This window comes from Neofelis nebulosa, chromosome 5 (assembly GCF_028018385.1).
Source record: "Neofelis nebulosa isolate mNeoNeb1 chromosome 5, mNeoNeb1.pri, whole genome shotgun sequence".
NCBI lineage: Eukaryota > Metazoa > Chordata > Mammalia > Carnivora > Felidae > Neofelis > Neofelis nebulosa.
Window position 1 is genome coordinate 112,872,443 of NC_080786.1, and position 9,224 is coordinate 112,881,666.

Below are 9,224 nucleotides of genomic sequence, written 5' to 3' on the forward strand. Positions count from 1 at the left end.
AGCCACTTGCTGGCTGCCAGCATGAATTCAGGTTTTTGTTTGGTTTAGTTTGGTTTGTTTGGTTTTGCTCAATAGTAAACTTACCTAATTTATATTTATGAATTGGCCCATTCATTTGGACTTCAATTTCTTTTCTCTCCCGCCAACAATGTTGAATATATATCATTATGTTGGCTGGTTTGGGCCTGACCTCAAGTTCCCTTTTCTGCAGTTTGCCAGCAGGAATATCAGTAAGCTGCTGTTAAGTGGCGTCCTCATTTGCAAATTTGGAATGATAATAGCTACATTGCAGGAATGTTGTAAAGATTAGAGGCACTTATGTAAAGCCTCTGGTATATAGTGGGTAATACCCAGTAAGTATTCTGTAAATGAAAGAAATACTGCTTATGACAAATTAAATAAATTATGAATATTTCTTTGCATGGAATATTATGTCATCATGTAAAATAAAATTTCCAAAGACTATATTACTGTGGGACAAATGCTTATGGTAAAATATAAAGTATAAAGGTCGGCCACCAAACCTGACACATGGTATGATTTAAACAGTACAGATAAAAATTCTGCAAAGAAGAAATGTTTGGAAGGACATAGACCAACATGTAAAAGTGTGTGCGTTGGCTGTGTCCCCCCTTTTCCATGTTGGCAAAGCATGGCTTTTATGAAATGGAAATAGCAGGTACTGCTTCGTTAGACCTGTTTCATGCACCTGTGGCAGGGACACCAGTTCTGGGCAGCGGAAAATATAAGAAAGGATTTCTGAGAAAGGGTTTTCCTCTCTAACAAAAAGCAACACATGGGAGCCCATTTGGGGGCCCCAAATATTGTCATATTTACACATGGTACCTAGTATGGGAGCGCCGTCTTGTAAGCATGATGGTTATCAAGTCAATATAGCAGGTATGGCAGACAGAGTCCTGCCACCTGATGAAATTGTGGAGTTGCTCTAGCAAATCTGGAAATATTTTCCTCCAGAGTTTTTGGTTGTAAAGTAACAAAACCCTATTTTTTAAGCGTCTTTCAGCAGTGTGTTCTGTTACTTGAAGATGAATATTCACTAACTGATTTGAAAATATAGCTATTTAAATTTTTAACTAAAATTTTTTTCTCAACTTTTTCACTTTTCCAGATTTCTAAATCTTTAAATTAGGAAAAAGTATCTTAGGTAGCAAGTTATTGGATGTTCACATAGTAATGTATTGGTGTTATTTGACCTTAACTGAAGGATGGTTTCTAAGAGCTCTTGAATAACCAACCATTTCCTCTCTTTCCTTCACACCCTCCTGACTCCTCAAAATACTTTAAATGTCACCCCAGTAATTGCTACCATGCAGATCAAAAGAATGCATGAAAGTCTCTTTTGATTATTTCCATTTTGACCAAATTGTTGGCTCTCGCATATATTATACAAAATATTACAAAATAATAAAGATGAATAGCATTCACCAACTTGGCATTTATGGATGGCTATTTTTTTTTTTTTTATGAAAGCTCTACACCCATTGTGGGGCTTCAACACATGAACCTGAGATCAAGAGTCACATGCTCTACCAACTGAGCCAGTCAGGCACCCCTATTTTGTTTCTTTTGTTTAATATAATCACCTACCATTACTATGTCTCTTATCATTTATGGTACCAAGTAAAAGTCAACAATCATGATTTAACATGTGATTTTTTTTTCCAGCAAAGTGTTATTAGAAACCTTAAAATATTTATTTTAAAGTTCCTGTGACCTAATTCTTATCACAGGAGAATTCCCTGCCTTATTTTTTTATATGCTATACAGTTATAGGGATTTTTGCAAACATATTACCTAAGTCTTCATTTTATAGACCAGAAAACTAAGGCTCAGAGAAGTTAGGGGCTGGGGCAAAGATTGCACAGTTGACCGAGCAGGAACCTAATGACCCATACTCTGTGACTACCGACCGAGAACTCTTTTAGCTAAATATTACAAAAAGTAAAAACTTCACAGTAGCTACTTTTCCCATTTAGGTTTTCTTTTTTTTTTTTTTTTTTTTTTTTTTGTGAAACGTTTTCTTATTAAATGAGGGATGACACAGATGCCAGGTATTATAGTCACAGTATTAAAATTCTGGGGCCAAACAGATTTATTTAATTTGGTGCTTTTCAAAAAAAAAAAGTGTTTTGTGATTTTTCTCTTTATACCTTAGTAAAATTTTATATATAATACATTTGCAAATATAGTGTCTTAAAGTTAATGATTTCATTTTTAGTTTAGAAAATATGGACATGGTATTAATGTTAGGGCTCAGCATTTCTCTTCATATTAAGTTGTTCTCAACCTTATTAAACCTCCTTGCTTTCACAGATTGATAGGAAATAATGAAAATATAGAGGACATCAAACAAGGGGAAGATATTTTGGCTTTTTATTTGATACTCCAGGAAGATCTGATGTCATATCCCTAAAAGGACAAATCAGACCAAAGTGAGGCTCCAAGATGACTGGGCTTTTTGGACATAATCTTATCAACACACGATCTGGGGAAAAATCACTCACACCCTGAAAACCTTAGTTTTCTCATGTGTTAAATAGGGACAATCAAATACCAATTTCTGAAGACTGTTCTAATAATTAAATGAGACATTCCTTATAAAACACTTAGCAGAACACCTGGCAAATGTAAGTAACATTGATTGATCTTTGTAAATGCCACTCTCCCATTAGTCACTTTCATTTTATCTTCTCCTTTTCTCTTTCCTCCAATTAATTTTACACCTTTCCAACTTTTTCCTGTCCTTTCCATTTCTGCCATCTTTCCGTTCTTCCACTCTTCCTTTTCTCAGAATCTTCTTCTCTAGATATTTATATTTTTTTCATTCTTTTCTGTGCAGATTGTAACCTTAGCTAAGTAGTGGTGGCACTCACAGAGTTGCTGACTTTCAGTCTCTTCTATTCCTCTGCCTAATGGTTATCATAGATCTTTTTTCTCTGTCTCAATCATACTTCACTTTAAAAAAAAAAAAAAAAAAGAGGCATACCTCCTTAGTAGATCTTTTGGTTCCTTGGTAGATCTGTATGTTCTCTTTAAGACCCCAAATATAGATATTTAAAATTTGCAGTTTGCGAAAAAGATTAATTTAATTTCCTATGTAGTAAACACAATAACTAACATTTATTTAGAGCAGACTATGTACCAAGTTCTGTTCTGTGCATTTCATGTTTATTAACTGATTTAATCACCCAGAAGGGCACAACACAAATATTGTACCTAGAAGAGCCCACCATCTGACAGTTTTTATTTTGTATTTCTTTAAACATTTAATTTTTTAATTTTAAATTTCTTTTATTCTTTTTTTTTTTTTAGAGAGAGAGCATGCGTCTGAGCAGGAGAGGGACAGGGGGAGAGAGAGAGAGAGAGAGAGAGAGAGAGAGAGAGAGAGAGAGAATCCTAAGCAGGCTCCTTGCCCAGCATGGAGTCCAAGGTGGGGCTGGATCTCACAAGCGTGAGATCATGACCTGAACCAAAATCCATAGTGAGATGCTTAACCGACTGAGCCACCCGGGAGCTCCTAACAGGTTTTTTTAATTAAATATTTTTAGAATAAAACTGTATGCCCACTATATAAAATTATGACAATATTAATAAGTGCATAGAAAGTAGATTGCTCCTATAATTTCATGATCCTGATATAATCAGTTACCATTTTAGTATATATCTTCACACATGCATATATGTTTTGTAGACATACATATCATATAAATGAGATTGTGATAAAGTATTTTGTGATAAATATTTTGTGATAAAGTATTTCTTGATGTTGAGATAGGGACTGTAGATTAGGTTCTAGCAGGGAAGCACAGTGATGCATATTCCCTTTACTGATGAAAGGTCTTCTTCCCTTTGGAAAAGTCAACATTTCCCAGTCACCACACATATTCAAATTACAGTGGCAAGGATGACGTATGGTGGTGACAAATGACAGATTGGGAGGAAGTAAAGAAAGGTTACTACTCTACAATCTCTGTGGGAACTTATTGTTATCTTGGAGAAAGCTAGTGAGGTATCTCTGGATCTCCATGATCTTTATCAATCAGCATGCACCTATTACCATTCTCTAAAAGGTGATTTTTTATAAGAGAGGCATCACAGATGTTCTGAGAAGATAGCAAGTGGAAGATAGGTCTCTTCTTTAGAACTCCTAATAGAGTTTCTTCCATTGATGTTTTGTGTTTCATATTCATAAAAATACAGAACTGATAGAGTAGTAAGCTTCCATAAGGAGGTTTCACTAAGAACTAGTATCTTTGGCCTAAAACTTCAGGGTTCACCTAGGTCAGCAATGTTGCAGAACAACAGGTAGGGAGATTCTGAAATTCTTACAATAGGTCACAAGGAGTTGAATCACAGACTAGGTTAGACCAGAGGTAGGTTTATAGCTGGAAAGAGGAAGGAGAGAGAATTCTTGAAGTAATCAGGATTAAACCAATTGTGAACCTTCTGCTTTGGGAATGATGTAACTGGCAAATTTTGTGCCCTTCTTTTATGGCCCCACCCATGATTAGTGCTTAAGTCAAGATGGGAATTTCCATTAGATGAGTGATACAGTCAGTAGATTAATCTGAGAAAATCAAGGGCAGTTTGACATTGAAAATATTGACTGAACTTGTCAGAGAAGTCAATTTATAAGTGAGAGGTGATTTATATCTACAAGTGAGGACCTGACATCTTGGTGTCCCACTAATTTTACTGTAATTCTAGTGTCAACTAATTTATTTAACTATATTTGGGGTAAACATTTTATATCACTATAATAAGATCTTGAAGAGATAGTGTTTTGTTTTGTTTTCTTTTCTTTTCCAGTAACACGGAGTTGCTGGTTACAGACCAAACCTTCCTTTGAGAATGTGACATGCTGGACAACATATAAAGCCATCAATCTGAAGGCAATGGGGAATTCTGAAGCCACAAGGTAGGTCACAATTCCTGGGAGAAAGTGCATTGGACAAACTGAGGAACCTTCCCAAATCTTCTAGGGCCTAACTGTCTTCCAGGTCCTCAAACTTACTGTGGATCTAAGGTCACCACCACTTCATCCGTAGATCCACAGACTGCCTCAGCCTCTGCCCAGGTGAGGCTAATCTCCAGCATGGAAACCTTTGTGCTTGATGTGGTCTGAGCTGCTGCAGCTATGGCAGGAGGCCCCACTGTACCCAGCAAGTATCTGATTTCTGTCACTAGTTCAGGAATTGGATGAAGCAACATGCTGCAGGCTATAGAATTTTGTTTCCACAGTAGGTCTGAAGAGGGCAGTTGAAAAACTTGGGAATGCAGAGAAGTTAATGCCTTGTGGGGTAAATTTTGACCAATGAAAGAAGTCATTCAGTGGAGGAAGCCCCTGAATAAATTCCTCTTCCTTTCTCCAACAGACTATTCCAAGACAGGCTGCATCCAAGCAGTGAGGTGCGTCTCTTTGTGAAGCTGTGGTCATCTGCGATATTGCACTAGTTTGTATTTGCCCTTCCTTCTTTTTTGCCCAACTTTCTTTTCCCTTTACTTTGGTGTCTCAGAGTTATGCCTCCCATTTTTTTCTAGGGAACTTAGGCTAAGACAGAATGAAAGTACAGAGAAGTGAGCCCAATTTAGCTCTGTAGACATTTGTCTATGTGTAAGCAGAAAGCAAGAGGCTGAGATGCTGAGCAGAGTTTCCAACAGTCTTACAGTGTTGATAAGAAAAAAATGGACTTAAGGACCAAGGAGGAGAGGCCCAGGCAAACACTCCAGTTCTAGCTTGTAACTCCAGAAGGGACAGACATTACCTCAAAAATAATGAAGCTAGAATTAAATCAACTAAATCTTTGATGGAATGAAAATTAATCTGTCTCTTATCCAACTGCCAAACAAAAATATATTCTCTCTGGAAGATGGTATTGTCTAGAGTCTTAAAATATCTGTATAATTTATCACTTGTATTGTCTTGTGTGGCTGCAAATAAACAATTACTATGTTTATCAGGAGATGAGACCATATGACAGAAAAATAAGAGAAAACCATATTATAGAAACATACTCACTGGAAATCCAAGTATTGGATAAAATTTCAGCACAAAACAGGAAAATATTAAAATTCTTCAAATATAAATTCTATAAATTTATAGAATCTATAAATTGAACTAAAATCTATAAATTGATTGAAGCAGATTAGGTATAATTAAAAGAGAGCATTAGTAAATTGGAACACAGACTGGGAGAAAATATCTACTACAAAGCACAGAGAGAAAAGAAAATGGAAAATACACACACAAAAAAGAGGAAACATACAAGATCTATGGGGATGGTGAAATATTTAACATGTATGTAATTGAAATCTACCAAAAAGAAAAAAGAATAAACAGATGAGAAAATGAAGCAGACAGAAAATTTGAAAATCAAAATGACAGGACTTTACAAAATGTCAAGCCACAAATTCAGGAACTTATAAACACCATTCAAATTAAGTCCAGATAAAACAAATATGGGTATATCATAGTAAAAGTGTTCAAAAGAACAAAGACAAAGGCAAAATATTAATACAATCCAGAGGAAAAAGATATCTGATCTTCAAAATAGCAGCAATTAGACAGATTTTGAATTCTCAAAAAAAGAAGGTAGGCCACAAACATAAAATGACATCTTCTATCAGAGCTAGAGGAAACTAACTATACTAGAATTTGATAACCACAGAACATGTCTTTTTAAAGTGAAAGCAAAATAAAGATATTTTCAAATAAAAAAACAGAATTATTCACCAATTTATACTAAGGAAATACTAATGGGAGTTCTTTAGTCAGAAGGTAAATTATTCCAGACAGAAAGCATAATGAAATTGGAAGAAATAAAGAACATCAGAAAACATAAATACATGGGTAAATCTAAACGAATGTGTAATGTATAGAATAATAATAATATCTGGAAGTGTTTGAGTTCTATACAGAAGTAAAATCCATGACAACAATAGCACAAAATGTAGGGAAAGGGTAAATGGTGTTAAACTGTTCCATGAGCCTCGTGTGGCTTGTGAAGTAATTTATAGTTTTTAAAAAATATTTATTTATTAATTTCGAGAGAGAAAGCATGAGTGAGGGAGGGGTAGAGAGAGAATCCCAAGCAGGCTTCTCACTGTCCTAAGCCTTAGGAGGGGCTCGATCTAATGAACTGTGAGGTCATAACCTGAGCCTAAATCAAGAGTTGAAGCCTTAACCAACTGAGCCACCCAGGCACCCCTGGGAAGTAATTTAAATATTACTTTTTGTCAGACTTTAACAAGTCAAGGATGCATGTAGCATTTTCCAGAGTAAAAGCTAAAAGAATAGTGAAAATGTATAATTAGCAAGCAATCCAGGTGAAATATATAATAAATAAAAGCCTAATTCAAATCACTGCAGACAAGAGGGAGGAAAAGAAAGGGAGTGGCAGAGAAACAGCAAGAAAATCAAACATTAAATTTGAACTTCTAAACATAAGTAATTGTGTCAAATGTAAACAGGCTAATATTCTGATTAAAAGACAATAATTATTAGACTTGATAATAAAAATATTATGTTCTGCTTGCAAGAGATACATCTTAAATATAAGAATGCACAAAGATTAAAGTAAAAGGACAGAATGTGTAAACCATACAGACACAAAACAATACAGGGCTGATACACTAATATCAGATAATGTAGGTTAAAAACATTTACTTAGGTATGAATAGGACATTTCAAATGATAAAAAGTTTAATTCATCAGGAAAATATAGTATTCTAAATTCAAATGACTTAACAAGAAACTTTTGAAATATATGAAGCAAAACCATACATGCGAAACCACAAGAGAAGAAATAGGCAATCACGGTGGGAAAATTTTAACACAAATCTCTGAATAACTGATGGAGCAAGCCAAAAGAGGAAGGGGGAGGAAGAGGAGGAGGGAGAGGGGGAAGATGAGGGGAAAGATCAGTAGACCTTCAATAGATCTGAACAGGACAATTAACAAAATTTACCTAATTCACATATATATAAATCATTGTAATCAGCAACTGTTGCATGTGCATTCTTTCTAGACACACATAGAACATTTGCCAAAATTGATTATATGGTGAGCCCCAAATAAAGTGTCAATAAATTCCAAAAGATTGAAATGTGGTCATTCTATGATGACAGTTCAATTAATCAAGAGATCAATAAGCAAAAGATAATTAGGGTTAAAAAAAAAAAAAGCCTCAACAGTTACCTTCCCTCCATAGACAAAAATTAACTCAGAATGGACTATATACCTAAATATAAAGGAAAAAAATATACAAATCTCCCATAAAACATGTAAATCCTTTGTGACCGTTGGTAGGCAAAATTCCCTAAAATGGGACACACGCACAAAAAAAACAAAAAGCGCTAGCCATATATATACATATATGTAAACACATGTATATATGTTTACATATATACATATATGTATATATGACATATATATGTATATATGTATATATATGTATGTATATATGACATATATATGTATATATATGTATGTATATATGTATATATATACATATATATGACATATATATATACATATATGTATATATATGAATGAATGAATTGGGATTGATAAAAATAAAAAATTTCTGCTCTTTAAAATACCCCATTAAGAAAGTAAGACAATATAAAAAGTATATCTGTAACTGAATAATAAGAGAGAACAAAAACCCAGTTTTAAAATGCAAGCACAGGGGAACCTGGGTGGCTCAGTTGGTTAAGCGTCCACCTCTGGATTTTGGCTCAGGTCATGATGTCACAGTTGTGACATGGAGCCCTGTGTCAGGCTCCACACTGGGCATGGAGCCTGCTTAGGATTCTCTCTTTCTCTCTCTCTCTCCCTCTCTCTCTCTCTCTCTGCCCCTCCCATGCTTGTTCTTGCTCTTTCCCTCAGTATCAAAACAAATAATAAAATATAAGCCTAAAATTTGAACAAATATAGATCTAGAAATGACAAACAAGTACATACAAAATGCTTACCATTATTAGTTATCAGAAGAAATATAAATTAGAAGCATAATGAGATACCACTACAAACCTATAACAACTAAAAGTAAAACGGTTGACAATACAAAGGGTTGGTGAGGATGTAGAGTAACGGAAACTCATAAAGTGGGAATATAAAATGATACAACTCATTCAGAACATGGTTTGGTAGTTACTTATCAAGTACCATTTTACCCAGCAATTTCACATTAGGAAAGACA

At 34.7% G+C, this 9,224-nt stretch overlaps 1 long non-coding RNA gene across 1 annotated transcript; it reads left to right on the top strand.

Moving 5' to 3' along the window:
* Positions 1-2,186: 2,186 nt before the first annotated feature.
* Positions 2,187-6,969, top strand: LOC131512646 (uncharacterized). The gene is made up of 4 exons (XR_009262222.1): positions 2,187-2,648; positions 4,831-4,939; positions 5,022-5,098; positions 5,397-6,969. It is a non-coding gene; the product is annotated as an uncharacterized LOC131512646 (long non-coding RNA).
* The last annotated feature ends 2,255 nt before the right edge of the window (positions 6,970-9,224 follow it).